The sequence below is a fragment of the Lissotriton vulgaris genome, chromosome 8, assembly GCF_964263255.1.
Source record: "Lissotriton vulgaris chromosome 8, aLisVul1.2, whole genome shotgun sequence".
Classification (NCBI taxonomy): Eukaryota; Metazoa; Chordata; class Amphibia; order Caudata; family Salamandridae; genus Lissotriton; species Lissotriton vulgaris.
The window spans coordinates 1,130,586,428-1,130,613,239 of NC_141696.1; the positions used below are offsets into that span (position 1 = coordinate 1,130,586,428).

At 51.3% G+C, this 26,812-nt stretch overlaps 1 protein-coding gene across 1 annotated transcript in view; it reads left to right on the plus strand.

The window, feature by feature from the left end:
* Nucleotides 1-1,673: 1,673 nt before the first annotated feature.
* Nucleotides 1,674-26,812, plus strand: part of RCBTB2 (RCC1 and BTB domain containing protein 2) — a 557,466-nt gene continuing 532,327 nt past the window's right edge. Inside the window, exon 1 of the mRNA XM_086934986.1 lies at nt 1,674-1,944. The gene's annotated coding sequence lies outside the window, so the exon portion shown is untranslated. The remainder of the gene's footprint in view (nt 1,945-26,812) is intronic.

The following is a 26,812-nucleotide window of genomic DNA, read 5'->3' on the forward strand; positions in this document are numbered from 1 at the left end:
GTGTTGGTAAGGAGTGTGTTGTACGACGTAATGGGAGAATGAGGAAACCTCCGGCTTACTCTAATGACTATATGTTGAAGTAATACTTTTGTTCATTATGTTCCTGGGCATTTTGAATCTTTTTGTGTAATTCAACTTGCTGTGTGTATATAGGTGTAGCTATTATGTTGTGGTCTTATGGGAGGAAGATGTGTAGTATCAGGGTGTAACTCTTGTGGGGGACATGTGGAATAGGTCGATGTAATGGGCTTTGTGTGATGTGGAGGAGGATTCCAGATAAGACGATTGGGGGCGGTTTTATGTAGGCATCCTCTGTTGCCTCTCCCTGTGACTATCTTTAATTGACGATAAAGGAAGTATTATACTTACCGTTGTGGACATACCTCTTTCAAGACACACTGCCACATCGTTAGGTTCCGAGTGGCGAATGTGCCCTTTCCTTTTATTTCCTCACTGTGTTACTTTTTTATTTAATCTTTTATCACAAAATGACCATAAAGGGGTAGTAAAGGAGCGCACGGAAGTCTCCAAATGCAACTAGGGTGATCAACCGTCCGTTAATTTCACAGACCGTCCGTTATTTAGTATGATGTCCGTAAGGCGTCCGTAATTTGGGATCCCCAAATTACGGAAGCCTTACAGACATCATACTAAAATCTAATTGGGGAATTTCAGGAAGGTATGCTGTTCCCCTGGGAGAGGCCCAATGAGTTTAAAAGTTTCCACTAGAGGCCTCTCCACTTATCTTTTAATCTGTAGACTGAGGCTATCTGCAGCAACCCCTCCGGACCTCGCAAAGACGGAGCACTGGCCCATTGTCATTCTCAGACTGCAGACGATTATCACAAATAGAATGACAATGGGCCCTATTATAGTGACAGCATGTGGTGTGCCTTCTCCTGCACAAATCTTGATTGCAGAAAGATGTTGGTTTACAAAGCTGCGCACATACTGAAAAACTGTGAAGTGCACGATTGTCTCAACCTTATATAAACTTATTTTGACTTGTACTTATTTTGGTTTATTTACTTATATACTATTGTGCAACCTCCTCTGATAGGTCTGTACAACGTATGTTTTGTCCCAAATTTTTGTCCTGAATTTTGACCTTCTGTCCTGAATTTTTGTTCTGAATTTTGACCCTTTGTCCTGAATTTTTACACTGACCGTCCTGAATTTGCACCCATGCCAGTTGGTCACCCTAAATGCAAATGCAACACATGCTGTACTTGTGCTGCAGCTCTCGTAATAACTTCCTGGGCGGTTGTGTTATTGGACTTCTGTATATACAGTGGATAATGTGCTGCATGATGGCTAAACACTTGTAAAATCCCAAAGGGAGAACCTATTGTGTATGCCAGTGCTTGGTAATGCACTTCTACCGCTGATTTAAAGACATATTTTGTAGTTTTCTCCTTGGAAATCCTCCTAATTGCATTAAAGTAAACTCCAACCTACACGGACAACAATTTGCATCTACATAAGCATATTGTAAGATTCAGCGGCCTAAAAATGATCGAACCGAAAACTTGGCAGGTAAAGCCGCAGCATATTCATTGTTCTGAACTGTGCCGAGATACAACCAATCCCACAGAATAATGTTTGGGATAGCTTTGCCTGACTCTCGCATGGCGCCTGTGGTATATATATAAAGAGAAGGGCGAAGCCAACTCGCAGTCTTTCTTTTTTGTGTCCTTCCTTTATGTTTATAGGTACGTCTTCTCTCAATTCAGGATTGCTGTAATCTGTAGACCTAGTTCCGCCGCTGTGCAGTGACGACAAGGAAAGGAGGTGGAGTTTCGTACTAAAATAATGACAACAATAACACGTTACTCATTTCGTTTCACTTTGAATCCGGTGTGAATAGTTGGTGCACCGGTTTCACTTTAGTGTAATAGGGTTACCGACTGGAGTACAGCTAAACACTATAACAGACAGCGAAAGGTAAGGGTTGTTTCTGTTACGGAGTTTTTCTGCTGTTAGTGCAGATTTCACTGGTTATTAGCAGTTGTCAGATTAGTCTTGTGCTCTCAGGAAACGCATTTACCCCGGTGTCCTTGTGGTAGATTACCTTAATAGGAGTTACATGAGATCATAGAATTGAAAGGTGGGATGAGGAGATAGGCTAGATGATGGTAGATCATGTTTAAGACCCGCCAACATCCAAAACGAAACTGACTGGACAGAAGGGAAACAGGAAGGAATATGGGTCCTTGAGCCCATTGGCTCCCCAGCCACGAGCCACGAATATGCTTTTGGGAGGGCATGGTCATTTCGTTTGGAAGTTGGGGGGAGGGGAGGGGTACAAGGAACTGCCCATAAGCCATTCATGCCCCCTTAAAACAAACCAAGGCTTTAAAGGCTGCTGCCGATGTGCAGGACATCACCTGTGCTCACCTTCCACACCAGGCTTCTCCACTAGTAGAGTAGCTTATGAGGTACTTGTAGCTCTCCAGCTACCTGTCAGTAACCCTGCCGAGCCCAGCTAAGCCTGTTAAATGTTTGATTTTTGCTTGGTTCAATTATTATACGTATATAAAATATGCTAACCGTGTACAAAATTTGAAAACCGTATATCTTAGACGAATGTGTGTTTGTTCTCAGAATTCATAAACTGATGTTTGGAGAAAAATGGATGAAATATTCTTAAAGCTATTATTTTAGTGATAAAATCATGCAATGTGGTGGGGACATATCAGACCCTCCAGGATTTTGCTATTTGTAAAAAACTCGCAATATTTACAAAAGCCTTTTAAAAATATTTGTCTTTAAAAAGACTACACATTTTAGATCGCAGCCTACGAGACAGCTTCTAGTTTGCCAAAGACATCTTGGGGATATTCAGAAAAGTTTATTTAGGAATGCATTCCACCCGTTGCTTACCATTGGCTTTATGGTTTGTAACGCACATTTTCTGGCTTTTTATTTGCTGCCTTTATTTACTTTAGGCTCTCCAGTTCGAGTTTTTTCATTCCATTGCCCAAAACTTTGCTTACTGTACTTCCACAAACTTGCTTTCTGTAAACAGGCCTTTAAATCGTATTCTTGTCACATTCGCTGTGCATTCAAAGACAGAGGTCTAATGTCAGGCTGTGTCTTCCCGGGAGCTTAATGTTTATTTTTCTTTCTCTGACTTCTAAGTGAGAGGTTTTATGTGACAGTCATGCAGACTAGTGGGGGTCTGCTTGAGGAAGGTGCTACAGATGTTTTTTTTCCCTGCACAACAACATTTAAATGTCTGTACATTAACTGTGCTGATGATCAAATCAATACATTGGGTGATAACATTTCAGACACATTTATGTACTATATACTTTTATCAATAAAACTATATGTGATTGCATATGAAATGATCATCACAATTGAAGATGTGCTGTCTGTAATGGCAGTATGCTACAATACCTTGTATACTCCACAATACCATACCCCGCTCCAGTGCTCTCTACTCTGCACCACTCCAGTGCTCTCTACTCTGCACCATTTCACACTATGCCACTCCACTCATCACTGTCACTGCACTCTTCTGTGAACCACTCCACTATACTCTCCAATATACTCTCTGCTCTACACCACTCCATTCTATGCCAATGTACTCTACCCCATACCACTCTACAATGCACCACTGCACTCTGCTCTACCCCATACTAATCTACTATGCACCACTGGACTCTGCACTATCTACGTTATGCCACCCTACTCTGCAATACAACACTCTATGCCACAGCACTCTACACCACTTTACTCCAAACCAATGCACTATCTGCCTTTCTGCCATTATACTCTATGCCACTGCACTCTACACCACTCTAATATACTCTGCACCACTGCACTCTATGCCACACTACTCTGCGCCACTGCACTCTATGTCACCCTTCCCAGCGCCACTGCATTCCATACCACTTTACGATAGACCACTGCACTTTACGACAATGTACTCTTAACCATTGCACTCTCTGACATTCTACTTTATGTAACTCTAAGCTACTGAACTATACGTTACGGAACATCTGCTCCACTGCACTCTACACTACTCAAATCTACTCTTCACACTGCAGCCTAAAACACTCTATACCACTGTACTCTATGCCACTTCACTCTATGCCACTTCACTCTACTCTGAAACAATCTACTCTGCCACTACAGTCTGCACCACTCTATTGCACTCCGCACCTCTCCACATCACACCACACCACACCACACCACACCACACCACGCCAAGCCAAGCCATTGCACATTACACCACCATGCTGAAAACCAATACACTCTATGCCACTGCACTCTATACTAATCTGCTCTTCACCACTGCACAGTACGCCACTATACTTTATTCTACGACACAGCACTATATGCCACTCTCCACTATTACACTCCGTCACTTTACTCTGCATCACTCTATGCCACTGTATTCTACACCAATGCACTCTACGACACTCTAGTCGTCACCATTGCACTCTATGCCACTACTCTATACCACTCCACTCTACCCTTCACCACTCTACTCTGCACCACTCTACTCTACCCACACCACTTCACTCTACTCTACTTTACGCCATTGCACTATATACCCCTCTCCACTCTACTATACGCCACTGCAATCGGCGCTGTGTCTCTCTACCGCATTCTATGGCACTGTACCCTGCACCACTCCACTCTACTCTGAAACAAGCAACTCTATGCCTCTACACCACTCTGCTCCACGCTACTGCAGTCTAAACTATGGGATTGTACTTTTAAACCACTGAACTCTATACCAATGTACTCTATTTCACTTAACTCAAAACCAATGCACCCAATGCCACAGCACCTACGCCAACTACTTTGCACCACTGCACTTTATGCCACTATAGTCTACAACATTCTTCTCTATGCCACTGCAGTCTACGCCACTGTCACAATACTCTACGTCACTCTATTCTGCTCTCTGCACCACTCTACCCTGCATTTGACGACTCTGCACTCTGACACTCCACTCTGCATGACTGCACTCTACTCCATTGCAGTCTATGCCACTGCACTCTACCCTGCACCACTCCACTCTATGCCACTCCACTGTGCCCCACTCTACACCACTCTATTCAACTTTGCACTGCTCTATTTCACTCTGCACAACTCCACTCTACGCCATTGCACTCAACGCCACTGCAATCTACTCTGCACCACCCTAATGTATGCCACTGCACTCAATGCTACTCTGCATCACAGCACTCTATGCCAATACACTCTATCCCACTTTACTCAAAGTCAATGCACTCTAAGCCACTGCATTCTACACCAATCTACTCTGCACCACTTTTCACTTCTCTAGTTCACTCTGCTACTCTCCACACTACTCAACTTTATGATTCTCCACTCTAATAAACTCTGCCTCACTGACACTCTACTCCTCTCTTACTGTACAGCACTCTACTCCACTCTGTCATTCTACAACACTACTCCACTCTACGACGCTCTATGCTACTCCCTCCATGCCACCTTACTCCACTCTGTTCTATGTCACAATACTCCTCTCCATGCCACTCCACTCTGACAATCTGCTCCGCTGTCGCCACTCTACTCTACAACACTCTAGTCCACTCTACACAAAACCCTTGAAGCCACTCTACACCTCTTCACGACACTCTACTCTAACACTGTGCTTCATTCTGTGCCACTCCACTCTACGCCTTTCCACTCTACTACATTCTACATCCTCCAGTACACTCCACAACACTGTACACTACTCCATGGCCCTCCACTTCACTCCTTTCCACACCACTCTACTGTACGCCACTCCACAACACTCAACAACTCTCCGTTTTATGACACTCCACGCCACTCTCTTTTACCCTACTAACTTTTAGCCACTCTGGTGTACAACATTGCTAAAACATATTGGCAAAGCCAATAGCTGTTGCATTGACAAGTCTTATTGGCTTTTCCAGTGCTAACAACCATGCCTGATGCATTAAGGTAATCCCTGCTGGTAATCTTGCACATGGTGGCCACTGAAGTGGACTGATGTGGTCACTATTACAGCACTAGTAATATTAGCAGTGATGGAACAGGTTTTCTATATCTCAATCTTTTGGTGTACTCCTTAAATAACTCCCCCAGTTGATCATATGGACCTTTGTTAGGAGGGGCTGATGATGAAGCTTGTCCCCTTTGGGTGGGTAAGGGTTTTGGACCTTTAAGTAAGCCACTCCCCCAGAAGATATTAAATTAGATTTTGCCCTCTTTTTCTACTCCTTAATTCCCTGCACACTTCTTGTACATGCTGCTTCTCTTGAAATTTGACAACATTTTGGCAGTTGGGTACAAAGTCTTAGATGTTAGAGGGGTTGGCCCAGTACGTCTGCCACTTCTTTGTCACACAGGGAACTACTTTAACCCTGAAGTATCTTTCAGTCAAAACTAATGTGCTAGCTTCCATCAACTAGAGGTTGGACATGTCTGTGTTTGCATGGCCAGTTGGGGCATATGTTCCCATCGAAGATGAGTGTCCGTGAAAATGCTACGTTGGAAATGCATTTTTAGGTTTCGCCTGGCCATAGCACTGCACAGCAGTGCTCGCGCAGGCGAAATCTTTTGATGTACAGTAAGGGGCTTTGTCCTGCCTCTCTCTTCCATTGGCTAGCTCCATAAATGGAGGCTAGCCATTGGAAGAGATGGTTGTCAATTACTCTTTCCCCCGTCACAACGCGATTTGGGGGCGTTTCCGTGTCTTTTTTTAAGTCCCGCCCCCCACACCCTCCCTCTCGCCGTCCCGTTGTCTGTGCCTTCTCCCTCCCGCCCGCCCACTGTCCCTGCCTCCTCCCTCCCGCCCACCCACTGTCCGTGCCTCTTCCCTCCTGCCCGCCCACTGTCCGTGGCCTTTTTGTTACTGCAGTTTAGTTGTGTGTGCAGCTGAGCCAAGTGCGCCATCAGCAGAGGGCTGGGCTTCAGCCAGGAAGCAGTGTCCTGCCGGTGATCCAGAGAGAGACGGGTCCTGTGTGCCTGGAGACCCACCAGCTAGATGTAGTGCTTCGTGCTCACTTTGGGCTTGCAAAATAAATTCTACCACGGAGCGCTTTGGTGCGCCTTGGACTCACTAAAAGAATCCTTGTGCAAGTTGGACTCGGTGAATGTATTCTGTGGAAGAGCGCTTTAAGCGCGCCTTGGGCTCAGTAAATGAGTTTTACGACAGATCGCTTTATGCGCTGTTCCTTGGGCTCACAGCGCTTCATGAGCGCACTCGGCTAACTGAATGCATTCTGAGATTAAGTGCTTCATGCGCGCCTTGTACCTACAGCGCTTCGACGCATGTGGGGCTCACTGAATGAATTCCCGCGTTGTGGCCAGGAGCGAGGCCCGGCGTCGCGACAGCAGTGTGTGCCCTGCATCCAGGATGCCGCCCTTTCCAGCCGGCCAGATTACCGTTCAAGGTTGGAGCAGCCGCTTTCCCTCCACCCGACTTCTAATTACAACACTCTCCCGGCAGCCATTATACAGGGCACATCGGCGATAAGGACAGGGCACGGTCAGGGCACGGACAGGAGCACACAGGGCAGGGGTGACATTTCAGGAACACCGCACAGGCTGCCAGGTGTGTGCACAGAGCAGATGGCGCGCTTCTGCCGAGTGCATGTTTGGTATTCAGCAGGAGTTGCCTGGCGCCATGCACCGGTGAGTGCACACGGGCATGAGCACGGCAGAGTCAAGAGAGGGGTGAGGGGGGCACAGCCATGCCACTCTCTCCGGCCTCCAACACACTGCCGCCTCCCACCACATCCACAGCATCTCTCAGCTCCTCTTCCCCAGTAAGTCAGATCTGTTCTTCGGCCTGTCGTCTCCTTCGCACATCACCATCTCACATCTGTCTCCTCTGAAAGGACAAGCGCTCCCCATTCCTGCTGTTTATTTTTCATTGCGCTTTCACTTTAAAGTGAAGGCGAGATGCAAAAATAAACATGCGGCGCCATGTCTCTCCAAACACCAGACGGAAAAGCTGTGACATGGACATCCATTGCATAAGAAGCAAGCAATTGAGAGTGACGATAAAGCCAACCACTGGTAAACAAACGGCTGGAAACCCCTGTAAGTACTTGGTAAGCGCATAATAGGCCTTCCACAATCAGACATCTTACGCTATCTGATAATCAAGACCTAAAAAACACCAACTCATGATGCTGAACAGGATCCTCTCTCACATATGGACTTGCTAATTCGAACTTAGAAGGCTTCAGTTATTATTCTAGATTCTCTGGGTGTGTGTGTGGCTGGTTCTGGGTGTGTGTGGCTGGCTCTGGGTGTGTGTGGCTGGCTCTGGGTTTGTGTGGCTGGCTCTGGGTGTGTGTGGCTGGCTCTGGGTGTGTGTGGCTGGCTCTGGGTGTGTGTGGCTGGCTCTGGGTGTGTGTGTGTGTGGCTCTGTGTGTGTGTGTGTGGGAGTAAGTGCTGTCTGCTGAGCTCGTCCGTAGGGTACAATAGGTCTCACATTTGCGAGAGATAAAGCTATTGGCAATGTAAATGACAATGCCATTTATTTATCTGTTTTCAAAACCAACACATAAATACAAATTTTGTCATTTACAATGCCAATAGCTCTAACTTTTCCAAAGGCGAAACCGTTGCATTATAAATGCTTGTTAACCCCTTGCATGCTTGTGACGGAACCGTTCCGTCACAAACCGCGGGTGAGCTGTGCTTGTGATGGAATGGTTCCGTCATGGCCCACTCGCCGCGCCTGCGCGGCGCGAATTCCGCGCCTGCGCTGACGTTTTAATGGGCGGGCGGGTTCGTCACAAGCACAGCTCACCCGCGTGCCGTGACGGAGTGGTTCCGTCACAAGCACGGAACCGCCGCGCGGCCGCCCCACCCCCTTAGCGCTGCGGCGGAATAGCCGCCGCAGCGCAGGGGTTAATATCTGCCTAAAATGTTGTCATACATTACTTTCAACTCATGCATTTTTCTTTTACAGGTACTTTTTTGCCTAATGAGGGTTATAAAACGGTTTTCTGAAGGATATGACCAGAAGCAGAGCTAGTAGATGTTGCTAGACTTTCAACTTGTAGTTCATTCTGAATAACATGTATATTAATGAAAAGAAAGAGGAGTTTCAATACAGGATATTTTTAAGGACTACACAGAATTCCATTGGGTTTTGACTTCTCATTTGTTTATAATTTCTCTCCTGGAGATTGTTAGAGGTATGTTTTTATGATATGGCTTGACAGAGCAGCTGTCACCAGACAATTATGTGAGAGTCACAAGGATGGGGGCTTTGGCTCTGCCCTCAAGTTGGGAGTCAGGAGTCACATGTTTTGATTGGGCAAAAGTGTGCTTGCCCTCCACACAACTATGATTATTTTCTGTATTTATCTAGCTTCTTGAGCTTGGATTTTCATGGACGCAAACATGACATTGCAATGCTATTAAAGTGTCTTAGCTAACTAGATAATGTATGTGGTTTTTCTCTAGCAGCAGCACAGCTGTAAGGAGAGTAGTCATTATCCTACATGGATTTTTATGTCTGGCTCGGCAGTGCAACTGCCAACTGACCTTTTAACCTACCGCCTGCATTATTCTAGAATGCTTTTCATCCACAGAAATACATATTTAATCATTCTTATTTACTTGTAATGCTTCATATTACCATACAACATTCCATTAAAACCTGACCTATTGGCATTGCAAATGCTTTATTCTTGTATCGATTGATTTGTTGGCTGCTGAATATTGTGGAAAAGAAAGAAAGCATAATACTTTAAAATGAGTCCTTACTAGACTGTTGCTTTCTTTTGGGCTACCTAAGAAACATTACATTCTTGGTGGAAGACCTGTCTCATCTTTTTTTCATTATTATTATCTCAAAGCAATTTTAACTTTTTTATCCCACAGAAATTGACGGGGGAGTGGCCAAGCAGGCTACAATGGCGGTCGTGCATTGCTGAGGCTCCATACCGGGCGGACAAATCGGCTGCCTCTCAGTGTCGGCCCCGGTGCAGAAACGGGCATTCAGACTTCGGAATTTTTGGTGCATCTACTGGTGTGGAGGGCCCCCCACGGAATAAGACCAGAACGGCGAGTTGAGCGCTGCCGCTGCAAATGCGAGTCCCAACGCCGGGTGGTAAGATGGCGACTGCCCGCGCTTTTCTCCGCCTCCCGCGGGGCTCGCCAGCCGTGAAACGTGACCCATAGAGCGTCCTGCAAGACCGAAGTGGCTGGATTGGGGCTCATTGGAACCGCCTGGGGGCCCGGCAACATCTCTCGACACATACGATACGGCAGTGAAAACCTGGCATATGAAACGGGTCACTGGGTCCCTGCCGCACTAGCTGAAGCGGTACAAAAGGGGGTGGTGATGGACGGAGCATCTGAATCAATCAAACACTCACACCCAGTCAAAAGATCTGGGTTTAATCCATCACCGTTCTTTAGCCCACTCTGCCACCCCAGTTCAGACATGGCTATATGCAAATCAGTCTGACCCTGTGCCTCATGGGAACAGTCCAGCCCGAACTGCCAAGCCATGTCTTCCCTGGACCGGAAACAAGCTTCCGAGGACCGGTTTCTGGCATTACAGCCGCGTTCAGCCCGGCTTGCTTGAATCCAGTGGCAAAGTGAGCAAGGGACTCACGTCTGAGCATACCCTGCATATACCCAGATCTTTTGACTGGGTGTGAGTGTTTGATTGATTCAGATGCTCCGTCCATCACCACCCCCTTTTGTATTGCACTAGCTGAAGCGGGCGGGACGGCTGAGCGGCCCTCCCGGAGTGCCGCGACCGGTGGTGACAGTGAGGGGGAGCGGCAGCGGTAGACTGGGGCACCGATCTGGGTCACCCCCTGGATTGCAGGACACCGGAGCACCATCACCACAGGGGCTGCCTGATCTCAAACAAACGAGAAGCCTCCTGAGCAAGACAATGGGGAACTGACCTGCCTGGTGGAATTCCGCCCCTCCTTCCAGACCATGAGCGGTAGGGGGAACCCCCTGGGGTTGCCTGCAGCCGGGAAGTGAGGGCGGTGCCCCCAACCGCTGAAGCTGAATTGGACGCTTGCCTGACCCTAAGATGGCGGCCTGCTAGGTTGCCTGGATCCTTGAGGCATGCTTAGCCCTCACCAGCCAGCGGCCCACGGAACGGGACACACAGTACGCTCTCCCTCTGCCCACAGTTCATTGGGGTGTCACACCACTCTGGGCCCCCTCAGGCTGCGCTAGCCACTGACTGACGTGGACGGTGGGTGCGATGTGAGGGGCCCGCTGGGTGACCCCAGCGGCGCTTACAACAGGACGCGGGCTGGGGGGATTCACCCCCCAGTCAGATACGGGGGCGTCCACCCAGCCCAACAACGCAGACTGGGGACGGTGCTCACCCACACGCAGCAACAGAGGTGATTGGGCTTTGTAGGGCGACCTTTGCTGGCACCAGCACCTCCATACCTGGACCTGGGAGCGAAGGGCGGTGAGGCGTCCCAGGAGGCGCGATGGGGAAGCCCAGGGCCACGCAACACACCACGGTGCCAGAGACGGCACCAGAAAATATGCCCCAACACAAGTCGGGGACCAAGTTGGCAGCTACCCCGTCTGATATGTCCATCTCGGACAAACTAGAGACCGCGTCTAGTCGGCCATCTAACTCTCCTGAGCATCTATGGGGGAGAGACTGGGCACTCTATCGATGGACATCAGTCTCATCAAGGATGACCATCGGTAGCTGGCTGACAAGGTCAATGATGGGGAAAAGGTTATGGCGGTCCTGCAACCTATGGTCAAGGACCAACAAAAGATGATGCGCAATGTCCTGTCCCACCTATCCACCATGGAGGAGCGAATGGTTGACCTAGAGGGACGCTCAAGGCGCGTAAAATTCGGGTGATCGGACTGCTGGAGTGGATTGAGGGGCAAGATCCGGTGGGTCACATGGAAGCATGGGTGAAATCCTTCACTCCAACCGCTGATTGGTCGGCCTTTTTCTCCATCGAGCGCGCCCAAAGAGTCCCGGCGCGCAGGCCCCAACCAGGAGCACCCCCCCGGCCGATGCTCACGAAATACCTCCACTTCAAAGACCGGGATGCAGTACTCAGAGCAGCCCGACGATCGGGCCCATTCCGGGTCGAGGACAAGCTGGGGATGGTCTTTCGGACTACACATGGGCTGTGCAACTACAGAGATCGCTCTTCCTAGAAGTGAAGCGACGGCTCCGGCCCAATAACATCCAATATTCCCTACTATTCACCGCCAGACTCAGAACTATCTACAACGACTCTACTCTATTTTTTACATGTACGGAAGAAGCCAGGGATTGGGCGGACCTGCACTGCCCGCAACTACCCGGATCAGGTTCTGAGCGGAGACAGACTCAGGGCGCCAAGTCCCAGGAGGCGTCTTCCGAACAAAGGACGCACTGGCGAGAACACCTCGGCGCGGAGCCCCGCGCAAGGCTCCCAGATCTGGAGCAAATCATGCAAGAGCCCCGCGACGCCCTGCGGGCTGTGACAGCATTACAAGCTTCGCCGCCCTCCCATGACCATTGACAGAGCCCTGTGGCTGTTCTCCTCGGTGGGCGAGGACGATAGTGACAAAGCATCATCCAGGGTCGACTCAATCACCCTGCCGCAAGTCACCCCCCAAACAGCAGATCTCATAAGTTAGAGGCAGATTTAGATGATAGGACCAGGTCTTTCATGGACAAGGTCTCTCAAGACTTTCGCACCACACAGATACGGATTAGCCTTATGATGGATGGGTCGTGGTCCCCCCCTCTCGCAGCCCTCCCTAACTATACAAGTTCAGATGTCCTGTGTCGACCGGGGACCAAATGACACACACTGATCCTTCACAGACCCGCCCCTGGACTGCCCTCGCATACACGAACCGCCACCCCACTGTTTTCAACAGCTTGTTCACACTCTCCAATTCTTCAGAGCGCTAGTTTGGACGTATCGCCCCGGAGATAGGTCCCCAGTATTGGGACTGTTCCCCGACCCCATTTCATAGTTTACCCACCCATACACCATGTTCTCCCCTTGTCTCCCCTCTACAGGGCAGGGGCGCACACTGACGATTCCACGCAGCCTCGCTTGCAGTATCCATCAGCTCGGGGTGGGGGGGAGCCACCCCCCCTGGGTCCCAGACTAGTCGGGACATAATGTTGTATTCAGTATGGCACATGCAGACTTTCAATTTTTAACCCTAAATGTTCGGGGGATGCATACAGCCAGGAAACGTTATGCGATCTATGCATATATTAAGAGGCTGAAGGCACAAATCCTATCCCTTCAAGAGACCCACCTCACTAAGGAGGAATTAGGCAAACTCCAGAAAAAATGACGCAGCCTCTTCTGCGCCACGACCTATTCGGCCTTCGTGAGGGGTCCACTGATCTGGATCCGGTCCGGAGTGCCCTTCCACGAGACCGGTCGGGGTGTGGACTCAGAGGGTTGTTATGCACTCCTGGAGGGGTTATTGGATGGGCAGCCAGTCCTCGTAGGTAGTATCTACGCCCCTAACGTAGATCAGGCACCATTTTGGGAAACACTTACGAATAAATTGGTGGGATTCACAAGCTCCCCATTGTTACAAGGAGACTATAATTGCTCACTGGACCTCGCATTGGATAGGTCTCACCCTCCCACCATCCACTCCCCAGCCCACGTGCACACGGCCGCATTTCGCGCCTTGACAGCCCACTGGTCCCTAACGGATGTGTGGCGGCACACACATCTGACCACCAAACTCTACTCCTTCCACTCGATCCCTCACAACTTACGGGTCCGTTTGGATCGCTTCATGTGCACAGTCTCTCCTCCCGTGCATCCGACACTCGGACTACCTGGGCAGGGTCGTGTCCCATCAAGCCCCACGTGGCGCCTCCCCAGGGACTGCTTATCGGACCCAGTGTTCCACCGTGAGCAATCGGACACTATTCAAAGCTACTTTGCTGAAAACGCAGGCACTGCACCCACGAGGTCCCTCGAATGGGACGCTTACGAGGGGCGTGCATACGGCAAATTACTGGAGTGCAACAAACATTAGAGAGGGCGGTACTCGGGGCAGAACAACGAGTAGCACAGTTATCTAAAGAGCAGGATCAGCAGGAGCTTCCCCCCGTGCATCTGGCAGAGGTCAAAACCTTGTACGAGGAGGCTTGTGCTGATCTTCGGCACTACAATTTTCGCACTTACACCACTAGAGCTCACAAGGAAGGGAATCACGCCGGCACCCCACTAGCATGGCTCATCCCCCAAGAAACACAAACGCAAGTGATTACTAGCATCCGCAATGCCGCGGGGGACGTGGTATACGTGCAGGCCGACATTTTATTGGCCTTCCATGACTATTACTCCGAGCTTTACCAGGAACCGACCCAGGACCGGGGGGAACACATCCAGCACATATTAGCCACGGACGCCATAGTCCAAATTACGGAAAAGGTACGCAAGACGGATGATCCTCTCACAACGGCGGAACTCAAATCCACTATTCGCCGCCTCGCCAAAAACAAGGCTCCAGAACATGACAGGTTCCCAATAAAACTATATTCCGCATTTTCTCAGCAGCTGGTTCCGCAGCTGGACATAATCTTTTGGGAGACGGTGGAGGTGGGACAACTCCCCCCAGTCTATGCACAAATCCGTACTGGTAATTGTAGGAGAGTAGGGTCTGCAATCCTATGATCACCCCAGATTTTTGCTTTTTGCTTCACTGGTTTACGACTTCTCTGGCTGTGGGCCTGCTAATCAGACCCACAGCCTTGCTGTTCTCTCACTAAATTGACATGTGTACCTTAGGTGCATTTACCAATTGGTACTGGGCCACCTTATCAGACCCTGTAACTCAGGGCATAGGTGTACCCAGGGCCTACCAGGGGCTGCAGCATGTATTATGCCACCCCTGGCTGGCCATCTAAATCTGACACAACTGGCTGCACGACAGCTGGGGCAAAGTGGTGTAATCACCCTTTGCTGTAGATCTAGTATACCTATATCTAACCCTAAAATGTACACATAGATTCCTATCAGTCACTCCTATGGCAGGCCTTGACAATCCTGAAGGCAGAGTGCTTGGAATCATGTGAGATGGTGCTCTGGCATGAGCTGAGCCCGTTTGCAGCTTGCGGAACCAAGTCCTAATAGCTGTTCCATGATAACGCATACCATATACTCTTAAGTGCATTATAATCCTCGCGGTTATATGCCAACTCTGGTATCGCTTTATCAAAACATGTTGAGTAAGGTGTCATACGAATTGGAATACTAACCCCCCGCCAATTCTGGCGACGGGGTTAGCATTCCACCCTTCTAGAGGGACACGACATGTATGTAACTGTGAACCCCGGTTAAAGTTAACTCGAGCCTCAGCATCACAAAATGGATGCTGCCACCACAGACACAAGTCTGACCTCCTGCTGCTGGGAGTCCTTCCAGCGAGGGAGGCTTGGACAAAGGGTTTCCTGTCAGGGGCGGTGCTAGCACCATCCCAGACAGGGTTTTGTGTATCCTGGGTAGGCAGGGCTTTAAAGGAAGGTGACTGCAAGTTGCACCCTGGTGCTCACTATGCATCTGCCGGCTAGAACCAGTTCCAGGGGCACACCAGCCCCTGAGCTGGGGAAAGTCCGGCATGGGAGAGGGGTGTAACCACCCCCCTTCCTGGTCCCACCCATGGGCAGGTCCTAGTCGCGTGCCAGCCCCTTTTCCTAGTATAAAGATAGGAGCGGGCCCCCTTCCAAATTAGATCATCTTTGAATCCTGAAACTACTTTCTACGAAAGGAACTCTCGACTTCTTCCTCCCTTGTGACTAAGGAGTAGTCACCCTGCACCCGCAGGCACCATCTAAGAACACTGCGGTTTGCTGCACGTCCTTCCTCAGGAATCCGACCGACCAGCACGACGAGACCCGGCTTCCCTGGCACCTCTGACCTCTGCCTACATCATCAGCCCAGCTGAGATCCGTGGGTGTGACGAGACCTCGAGGGACCGGCCATCTTCAGAACTGCACGACGCTTATCCAGCACGACCGCCGAGAGATCCTCGAGTGAGTGCTTTGGGGTTCGAGAAGCCCTAACCCTGAGCAGCTCCAGCACCGAAGTCCAGCCCCCCAGCATCCACCAGATCTGCGTGGGGCCCTTCTGCTCTTTACTGCTCATCGTGTTGTCCGGCTACTTGCCTGCTGGCTTGTGGCCCTCTTGACGACGCTCCACGATGACAACACCGCTGGTCTGGTTGCTCCAGACTGGCCCTTGCTCCCCTCCAACAGAGGAGCACCCCGGACCCTCCTGGTCCACTCCAGACGCCATTTTAAGTCCACAGCGTGGGCTTGCATTTGCCAAGACTTGTTGCCCCAATCCTGGGTCCAGCGGCGTCGACTGCAGATACCATCGTGGGACAGCTCGCACCTCCATCCTGGTCGCCGACAACGCCTCCTGGTCCGTGAGACTGCAGAGCCCAGCGTCGCCCACTCACCTGGTCGAGGTGACTCCATCCGGTGCCATCCTGGTGCCCATCTAATCACAGGCTAGTGATTCAGAACTTGGTCCCCTCTGCTTACAGGTGTCTTCCATCCTCGATCCAGGCTTGGATCCCTCCGAATCTCTTCACTGGTCGCCTGCCAGCAACTTCTTCTTTCAGGCTCCATAGACTGCAACGAGGATTCCCGACGTCTTTCCAGACCTATGCATCCGCAGCCCCTGGGCTAGGTAAACTCAGCATTTCGGTGCTCCAGCATAGCTTTGCTATCCAAGGGTCCAGATCCTTTTTCGTTTCAGCTCTACCTAGTCGGATTCGTCCGATAACACTAACTTTACGAAATCTAGCATCCATAGACTTTGTCCCGCATCCCGCGTGAGAGTGCACACTCTGCACCCGATCTCCCTAGGCCTCCTGCTAGTAATCTGAAGGTTCAGTAGTCAAGTACTAGCGACCCCAAAGCCTATTAGCGTAGTACTTACCTGCTAGTGATTTCGCATTCCACTTTTAGAGTATATGGTTTTTCGTGCCCCTCGGGCATTTGTGTAAATTGTGCTACTTTGCGAATTTTCCTAAGAGCTTTGTATTGTGCTTAGCGCCCTGTCCTCATAAAGAGTCCAGGGCTGTTGTGTTCTAAATAAATATACTTTATTTTCATAACAACTTGTGTGGTGTCCTTTCACTTGGTGTTCAAGGGGTATATGTGATGGTATAACAGCTGGCTTAACACGCCCTCTAGAGTTTAGCCTAAAGACTGCTCTTGTCCATGCTACTAGGATAGCTGGTCTAACGTTTGACTCAGTAATGATCCTCCTACCGCCCTATCACTCTCCTGACCTCGGACTGAAAAATTCTAGGGAGGATTTTGGCTGATAGCCTCACAGAAATGCTGCCCAAACTGGTACACATAGACCAGAGCAGGTTTGTCCCCGGGAGAAACACCTCCCAAAATATATGCCGCCTGTTTCAGGTCCAGGACGGGGTCCAGGACAGGTTCCCTCGCGTGGCATGCCTCGTTCTGAATCTGGAGAAGTCATTCGACACCCTGGTGTGGCAGTACCTCTTTGAGGCGCTTCGATGGGTGGGCATTGGACCCCAATTTATAGCATATATACTCGGCTATTATATACCAACATTTCCACAAAGGGTCGGATAGGCCGCTACATCTCCTCTCCCATCTCAATCATGCGCGGCACACGCCAGGGGTGCCCCCTGTCCCCAGTTATCTTTGCCATTGCCATGGAGCCACTGGCAGTGCGGCTGCGGGAGGTGGGCGTACATTTGGGCATCCCACTGGGAGGTCGCACCCATTACGTCTCCCTCTATGCGGATCACCTTCTCATCTATGTTAGAGATATTACTGCAGACCTCTCCTCCCTGTGGTCCACACACACAGATTTCGAGAGGGCCGCTGGGTTGCGGGTGAATTGGGGGAAATCCTCTATATATTCCTTGCACCCGAACTCCCCACAACGGGAAATTCGAATCAGAGAGTCCTCGCTGGCTTGGGTGGGCGATGCCCCACGGTACTTGGGTATCAGACTCTACCATGAGCCCTGGGACTTCCTGGAAGGCAACCACTACTGAGCCCTCCGTGGACTTAAAAGTCAGGTTAGTTTTTGGCGAACCCTACCTTTGCCTCCCATCGGAAGGGTGGCCTTCTTCAAAATAATAATGGTGCCCGTCTGCTTTACTACTTCGCTAACATCCCAGTTTGGCCACCACAGTCCTTTTTCCAAGAGCTAAACTCATTACTAATCTCTCTGATCTGGGGGAAGGGACGTTGCAGGGTGGCCCTATCAGCCTTGCAACTGCCTCGGGATAGAGGAGGGATGAGCGCCCCGGCCTTCGAGGCCTATTGCTTAGCGGCACAGCTGCAGTGGATGTCACGCTGGACGGCACACCGGAACCTCGGGGAAACGGAAGCCTAAGAAGGACAGATAACAGTCCCGGAGCTGACACGAATGCTCCTTCCAGGTTCCACCACCAACCCGACTCGCCCATTACACCAGCTCAACGAAACAGAGGCTCTGTTCTCCGATGATCAACTGCTCTCATTCGAAGGCCTGACGAGGGAAGCGGGCTTCCAGCCGGTCAATTCCTACTGCACCGGCAGTTGGTGGTGGAACTCGGACGGACCTGGAACCTAGGGGATGGGGAACCCAAGACTCATCCGGTACTGCACACACTGCTACATATGGGGCGGGCAGACACCATATCACGTGGATCTACAAATCCATCATGGAACTAGCGCACGTCCCACTGACGCGCTTATGGCTCCATTGGGAGGAGGACTTTGGCCGCGACCTCCATGGCAGAGAGTGGTCCCGGGCTTTAGAGCATTACAAAAAAAAAAAAAAGTGTCCTGCAACCAACGATTAAAAAATGTTTAATGGGGGGCGTGGCCAAGATGGCGGCGTGATCGGTCGCAGGTCCCGGAGGCTTCCTGCCCGATCCCGCCTGATAACACCCCATTACACAGCCAGATCTCCCTGGGGCTTAAATTACTGCGGAACTCCAAGCCAGCAACCCGCCGAGACCTCCGGAGCCCCGATTGCTAACATCTGAGCCGAGCGCGGGACCAGGGGCGCTGAGAACTGCGGACCGCAGCCGCGTAATGGCGGCCGCCCCGGCCCCGTGAGAGTCGGCGCGCTCACTATCCCCGGCCCTAAGGGGATCCAGCAGCGAACCGGAGCGCCCGCCTAAGAAGCCCAGATACACCCCCGGACCCGGCGATCCAGATTGGTGTGCGCCACCGCTCCCAAGGCCTGGCCGGCGAGGCGGTGCGGCCGGCCGGGCACTGCAGTAATCGACCCCTTGGCTTTGGGCCTTCTGGCGCTACCTAACGGACAGGCCCTGCAGGGCCGAGGCGGGCCCGGACAGCGCCCAGCAAAGTGACGGCTTCGCCGGCATCGCCGGAGCGGACGCGGGAGGCCCCGCCAGCTAAGCAGCATCGCCGAGGTCAACGGAACGCACCGAGGCCGCACCCCACTGGTTTGTGCGGTGCTGGGGACCGGGCCTGCCTGAGGGGCTGGTCGGCCGCAGCCTAGCGGATCCACGGGGCACCGCGGCTGGGAAGAGAGGCCGCCCCTGAACCATCACACAGAGCGGTCATACCCAGGCGAGAGGGGCTGAGGTGGGCTGCGCCGCGAGACTCGGGGGGCAAAATCGAGCCTCCGGCGTTGGGGGTCCCTGGGGCCTACGGCCTGCTCCTCCATTACAACAGAAAGGGCGCGCCTGCACCTACACTAGACTCTTGCCGCCCAGCATTGCCACAAGACCCAGCAACCATTCCCGCCAGTGCACGCCTCCACTGCCCGCTTTCCACAATGGTCCTCTGCCGGGTTGCTCCCTGAAGCATACTTCTGAGCGCCCACCCCGCCGATCACCACCGGGGAGACACTACCGCGCCATCCGTGAGCCGGGTTCCCGGGGACAGGGAAGTGACGGCCCCCCGGAATTGCCAGTCTCACCATTGCTTTCAAATAGCAGCGCCCTGACACCCCAACTGGCGAGCTCACAACCCGCTGGGACCCCGGATACAACATGGCAGGACAGCGATCGAAGAAGGGGTCGCAGACGCTTCCGGAACTCTTGGCCAAAACCCTACCGAAACCTAGTAAGGACCCACCCTCCCCGTCGACCGCGAAAGTAACGCCAGCGCCGGCAGATGACCAGTCGCCCATCACTAGAACTTTCTTGGAGACACTATTTAATTCCCTTAGGGACGACTTCAGGTCCTTAAAGCAGGAGGTGGCGGGTAAGGTCAGGGAGCTCCGACGAGACGTGGAGGGCCTTGGGGAACGAGTGGTAGCTGTAGAGGAAGCGGATTAGACCAGGAGCTTGGAAATAACGCACCTCCAGCAAGAAATAGTGCGACTCACTGACCAACAAATGGACCTCCAAGCCCATGCAGAAGATCTTGAGAACCGCTCCCGTCGGAACAACATACGGGTCCGGGGAGTTCCTCAGAAAATGGAGGGATCTGATGTCACCGGTTACCTACAAACCTTATTCAGGTCCGTCTTGGGAGAACCAGCAGACTTTGAGATACGAATCGACAGGGCGCACAGGGTTGGGTTGCATAGACGCTCCTCCGCTCCGCCACCAGACATATTGGCCTTTCTACCCGACTTTCCGCTGAAGGAGCGGATCCTCAGAGAAGCGCGGCGGGCCCAACCTCTTCAATTCCAAGGTAACTCTATAGCCTTGTATCAGGATCTGTCGGCCATTACCCTGCAAAAACGCAAAGAATTCCGGAAGGCAACGGACTTCCTAAGGCAACATGAAACTCCGTACTCCTGGGGCCACCCGTTTAGACTAATATTCAAATGGAACGGGAAGTTACACCAGCTGCGCTCGCTCAAAGACACATCCACCCTCCTAGGCCTTGAGCATGACGCTGACGAACGCACTCCTAGCTCGTCTCAGAGGCCTTCTGAAGGGGACTGGCAGACCGTGGGCCGCAGATGGTCACCCTCGCATCACCTGAAGCCGGATGCCTCCATCATCACGCAGGAACGGGCGACTGCGGTGGCGGAGGTGGCCAAGGAGACCTCTTCCTCTGGGTGATGGCTACACACTCAGGGAGATCAAGCACAGCTTGCCTCATCTCCATGAGGGGGTGGGAATCGGACGGGGGGCCGATGTGACTGCCACGGACATCACCCGAGCGAAGAACTTAAACACGGTCCTGTGTGGACTAACAGGACTGGGACTATACCTATTCACATTTGGGTGTTGGGGCCTGGGGAGTGGGAGAGGGGTTGGGGGAATTGGGGGGGGGGGGGGAATTTGACTTCATGGAGTTTGACCGTGCGTACATGGGGGGTTTTGGGGATACAGTTGGGGTGGGAGTTAGGGTGCGAACCAGTGTGCCGGGGTGGAATTGATACCAACAGAACAGTTGCGTCGCATATCCGTACATCGGTACCACACCTCACCTTACGGGTGTTTCTACAGTTGTGCGCAGTCATGCCGAGAACACACACGCACTCTCTACGTGACACGCAGTGGTCGGAGCTCCTCTCACTCTGTCCAACCTCCTCCCCAACTGCTGAGTTGAGTGACACTGCTATACTGGATGCTGTCCGACCCCTATTTTATATCAATGGCTAGCCCTAAATTGAAGTTATTAACACTAAACGTCAAAGGTCTGAACAACCCCATTAAAAGAAGGGCGATAATCTCCTATTTGGAAAACTCCGGGGCCGACATCTGTTTGCTCCAGGAGACCCACCTTTTGCCCAAAGACTGGCACAGGATGCGCTCACGTGCCTTTCCCCAACAATTCTTTTCTTCCCTTCCCGCTAAGAAAGCCGGGGTGGCCATCTTAGTATCCAGACGCTTTAGCGGGAAGATGGGGTCAAGGCGGGTGAGGTCAGGGGCCGTCTTCTCGCGCACACCTTCCAGCTGGGAAACATGAGCCTTACAATAGGGTCAGTTTACGCTCCCAACACAGGACAGGAAGCCTTTCTGAAAGGCGCACTCTCTGAATCTCTTCAATCATCCAACACACTTTTACTCATTGGGGGGGACATAAATTTAGTCATTGACACCAGCAGGGACAGGTCAGGACACCGCTATGGGGACACCGGTGCTATCGCGGAGGTAGGGGCAGAGTGGCTGAGAGATAGAGGCCTGGTAGACCTGTGGCGCACAGCGCACCCAAACGCGACGCAATTCACCTTCTACTCCCACGTCCATCATACCTACGCCAGGCTGGATCACTTCATAGGATCGTCCGAGTTGGTCAATAACTTAGCTGAGATTGACATCGTGCCTGCAGCGCTTTCAGATCACGACGCAATAAAACTAACTATCAATGCCCATACGCCCTCCCGCCCCCGCGGCGCATGGCGTCTCCGCGAAACCATGTTACAGCGACCAGAAGTCCGTGACCGCCTCCACAAATGCATTGTTGACTACCTGAATATTAATGACATACCAGAGGTGTCGTTGTCGGCCTTATGGGGAGCCCTAAAATCGGTGGTCCGCGGGGAATTGATTGCAATTGATGCCAAGGAGGCCAAGGATTGGAAAGAGAAGAGGTCCGAGCTTACGACCCAAGTTGCCGAATTGGAGAGAGTGCACAGTCGCACGGGCGCCCCACGGATATGGCGACAATTGAAAGCTGCTAGGGCCCAACTAGCTTCCCTTGACACAGATAGGGCGGAATTCGCTGCACTCCGCCTTCGACACACATATTATGTTGGAGGCAACAAGACAGGACGCCTGTTAGCCAGCGCCCTCAAAGCTAAATCCCAACGCACAAAAATCACTGACCTCACGGATGGCTCTGGGAATACCCTCACCGAGGAAACCCAGATCGCGAACGCGTTCCGAGCCTACTACGCCTCACTATACGGCACAGACGCACCATCTCTCAGGGGCATTGAAACATACCTGTCTTCGGCGGCAGTTACGGAGTTGTCCCGGACCAGTGCGGACACGCTAGACACTCCCATCCGCCTAGAGGAGGTCACGGCGGCTATATCAAGGCTTCGCCCACTGAAATCCCCCAGACCGGATGGCTTTTCGGCGGGGTTTTACAAATCATTTTGCCACCTAGTGGCTCCCGTCCTTACCCGGCTTTTTAACTCTTTTGAGGGACCCGGCTCCATTCCCCCCCGATATGCTGGCAGCTGAAGTGATCGTCCTACCCAAACCGGGCAAGGCACCGACACAATGCTCAGCATTCCGACCGATCTCCTTGCTGAACTTAGATCTAAAGCTCTTCACCGGAGTTCTAGCAGCACGCCTGGGCCCGCTTCTACCCGGAATCCTGGAACCTGATCAATCGGGCTTCGTGCCCAATCGCCAATGCAGCGATAACACCAAAAGAATGCTGCATCTAATAGATAAGGCACACTTCCAGGAATCCGATGCTGTGCTTGTGGCCATAGACGCGGAGAAAGCGTTTGACCGTGTTGACTGGACATACTTACAGCAGGTGTTGCTACGCTTCGGACTTGGCGACCGCTTTCGATCCTGGATCGCCAGCTGTTACCACCATCCCCAAGCTCGGGTCCGGCAGGGCGGTGTGCGCTCTGACCCCTTTGACATTCAACGTGTGACGAGACAGGGCTGCCCCCTGTCTCCCCTTCTGTTTGCCCTCTACATTGAACCCTTGGCGCAGAAAATCCGAGATAACCCCGACATTGATGGTGTCACCTTCGGCGGAGAACCACATACAATAAGCCTGTATGCAGACGACATCATAGTCGCTCTTGACCGACCTAACCACTCGGTGCCCGCCTTCCTGGAGGAGTTGGACACGTTCGGCATGGTCGCAGGCTTCAAGATCAACAGAGGGAAATCTCTAATACTACCTCTGGGGGGAAACGCTCGCCCTCCTGCACCGGCCTCCACATATGGCTGCGACCTTCAAATAACCAAAGAACTCCCATACTTGGGGATTACCCTTACCTCTTCGACGGAATCGACAATTGCCCTCAACTATAAATCCCTCACCACTCAGATCCGAGCGGACCTAGCGCGCTGGTCCAAACAACCTCTGTCCCTCCTGGGTAGAGTCGCAGCTGTGAAAATGTCAACCTTGCCTAAAATCCTGTATATCTTCCACACCCTCCCAGTGGCTCCCCCGAGAGGCACCATTTCAGATCTCCAGGCGGCGCTACATCACTTTATCTGGGAGGGCAAGCGGGCGCGTCTACATAAACAATTGGTCCACAGAGGTATGGATGATGGGGGCTTGGGGGTCCCCAACCTACTACAATACTTCCAAGCCACACAACTCAGATACCTGGTGGAATGGTATAGACCCGAGTCAGAGAAAAAGTGGCTCTTTCAGGACAGAGCCATGGCTCAAAGATCCCTCTGTGACATTCCCTTTTTACCCAGACGACACCGTCCGACTTACCTCACCAACTCACCTATAACACACACTGTCACTAAAGTCTGGGACACGGTAGCAGTCAAACGGGGTCTGACCACATTTCCATCTTCATTCACCCCAATTTTAGACAACCCAGAATTTCCACCGGGCAACCACCCTCGTGCCTTCACACAAAGGCGGGCGAGCTTCTTGCTCCTGAACTGTCTTGGAAGTGACGGGCCGCAGCAAACTAATTTCAGTTGTTGAGAGCTGACTGCGATAGACTCAACGTTGTAACTACAAACGGCAGAATAATACGATAGGAGATTTTCACAATTTTCTTAGATATCTTATCTGCCCAATTCCTTTTCTATACATCTATGAAGTCAGGCGAATAAGGACTTCAAACAGGTCTCCCAAGATATGATTTTTTATGTCCTTCGGATGGTCTCGGAAACGCAAGAATAGAGACCGAAACGTCGACGATTGCTTTTTCTACCGGATAATAAATTAGATTGTAAATAGGTAGAAAAGCTTCTGCAATTGTTGTATAGAGAATTTTTGTAGATCAATTTATTTGTATGTTCTCTTACGTTGTATATCTATCATGTACCCTTGTAACAAATATTAAATCCAAATACTCTTTCATATAGACCCTTTCTTTTGCTCTCTTTTGTCTCAAAAAGATCACTGTTCAGTGACAAACAGAAATTAACTTAAAAAGACATTTGTCACAGTTGTTGTGCATTAACGGCATCAAATATATCAGGTCGTACAATTGTAGATATTTAAAATAATATTTGAAACATTAAGACAATTAAAACTCTTGAAGGTTCAATTACCATAACAGGTATACTACAGGGCATCACATACCACGCGTAACACAGCGGGCAGGGAAACAGCCGTGAAATTAGCCACATACTGGCACCTTACACCAGTCCGGCTTCACAGGGGCAATCCATCACGGAGCGACTTATGCGGGAGAGGATGCGGGGAACAGGGCATTTTGACACATATCCTCTGGGACTGTAGAGAGGTTCGCAGTTACTGGGACACTGTTTTGAATGATATAGATGCAACCTTTGACACCGAAATTCCAAGATTTCCCGCGTATGCCATCCTGGGACTCCCAAACGCACTTACCTTTCCCCTGAAATCTACCCGGGGTCGCCAGATGGGCATTGCCATGCAGGCAGCTACACAAACAATTTTATCACTCTGGGGATCGCCGACCAAACCCACGCATACAGGATGGTTACACAAACTCTGGTTCACTCTGGGCATGGAACGCATCCAAGCTACCCTCACACAAACTACAGATACATTTCAAAAGATCTGGCAGCCGTTTATATCTCTCCTATCTAAGGAGTTCAATGAAATAACCTGCCCGAGATATCTCCGATTGCTGCGCCTTACAGACACAACCACTGGAACTCAGGAACCTGAGGGGTAATCAGGACAGCTCTTCTCTTACCGGAGAACGATGGATCTCCCACATACAGCACACTGGTGAGGGTGGGGGGCGGGGGGTAGGCTGGGGGGGCGGAGGGGTTTTGTGGGTATTGTTTGTTCAAACTTGTTGGCTAATGTTGCCTACCATTTGCCTTCTGAGCATCAAAACGCTCTCATCGGGAAGCCATCTTCATTGCCATGTCGCACAGCGTGTTGAACACACGGCTGCCTGTCATTTTCGATTGGTTTGCCTGTTACAAGTACTTTGTAATGTGATGCTTTACTATGCTTATTGGCTCAATAAAATACATTTAAAACTAAAAAATGTTTAATGTACTACACCGCGCGTATCTCACGTCAGCACGTCTTAAGCGTTTTTTCCCGACCTCCCACTTTAAATGCCCCCGTTGTCGCGTGCCAGACACCCCCTTAATACACATGTTCTGGACATGCCCAGTAATACAGTCCCTATGGGTGACCGTACACACCACACTTCAAACAGTCACAGGCCTCACGAACCTTCACACATGGGAGGCATGCGCCTTAGGCATCTTTAGGCGTCAGAAACGCAAGAAGGTAGAGACCAAATTTGCCCGGCTGGCCATCTTGCTAGCAAAACGTAGTATTGCAATGCACTGGCGCGCAGCAGAGGGTCCACCGATAGCCGCCTGGTGGGGGGGCGGTATAGAAGCGGGTAGCGGCGGAAGAGGACCCTATTCGCCAGGAGGAAGCCCGGGGCATACGAAAGCGCCCTATCTCCTTAGAATGGGCGATGCTCCTGCACGACTTTAAGCAAGCACATAATGATGGCGGGGAACCCCCACAGGACACACGAGCGATGCCCGGACCAAGCACACCCTGACCCGTCTGACCTCCCTGGCTACACCAGCGTACCACCCAACCCTATCCCGGGAATACTCACTAATGCACACACTAGAGTAGTGGGCATACATTGGATCGCAAGTCACAGAGCTCCACTGCATTTGCCCGCACCGTGTGCGCCCTGCACCCCCCCTCCTCTCATGAACCCTACACTTCCCTGGTTCCAAATCCCAAACTTTAGTTATGATTATGGATTTCCATTTACCGCTACCCTCT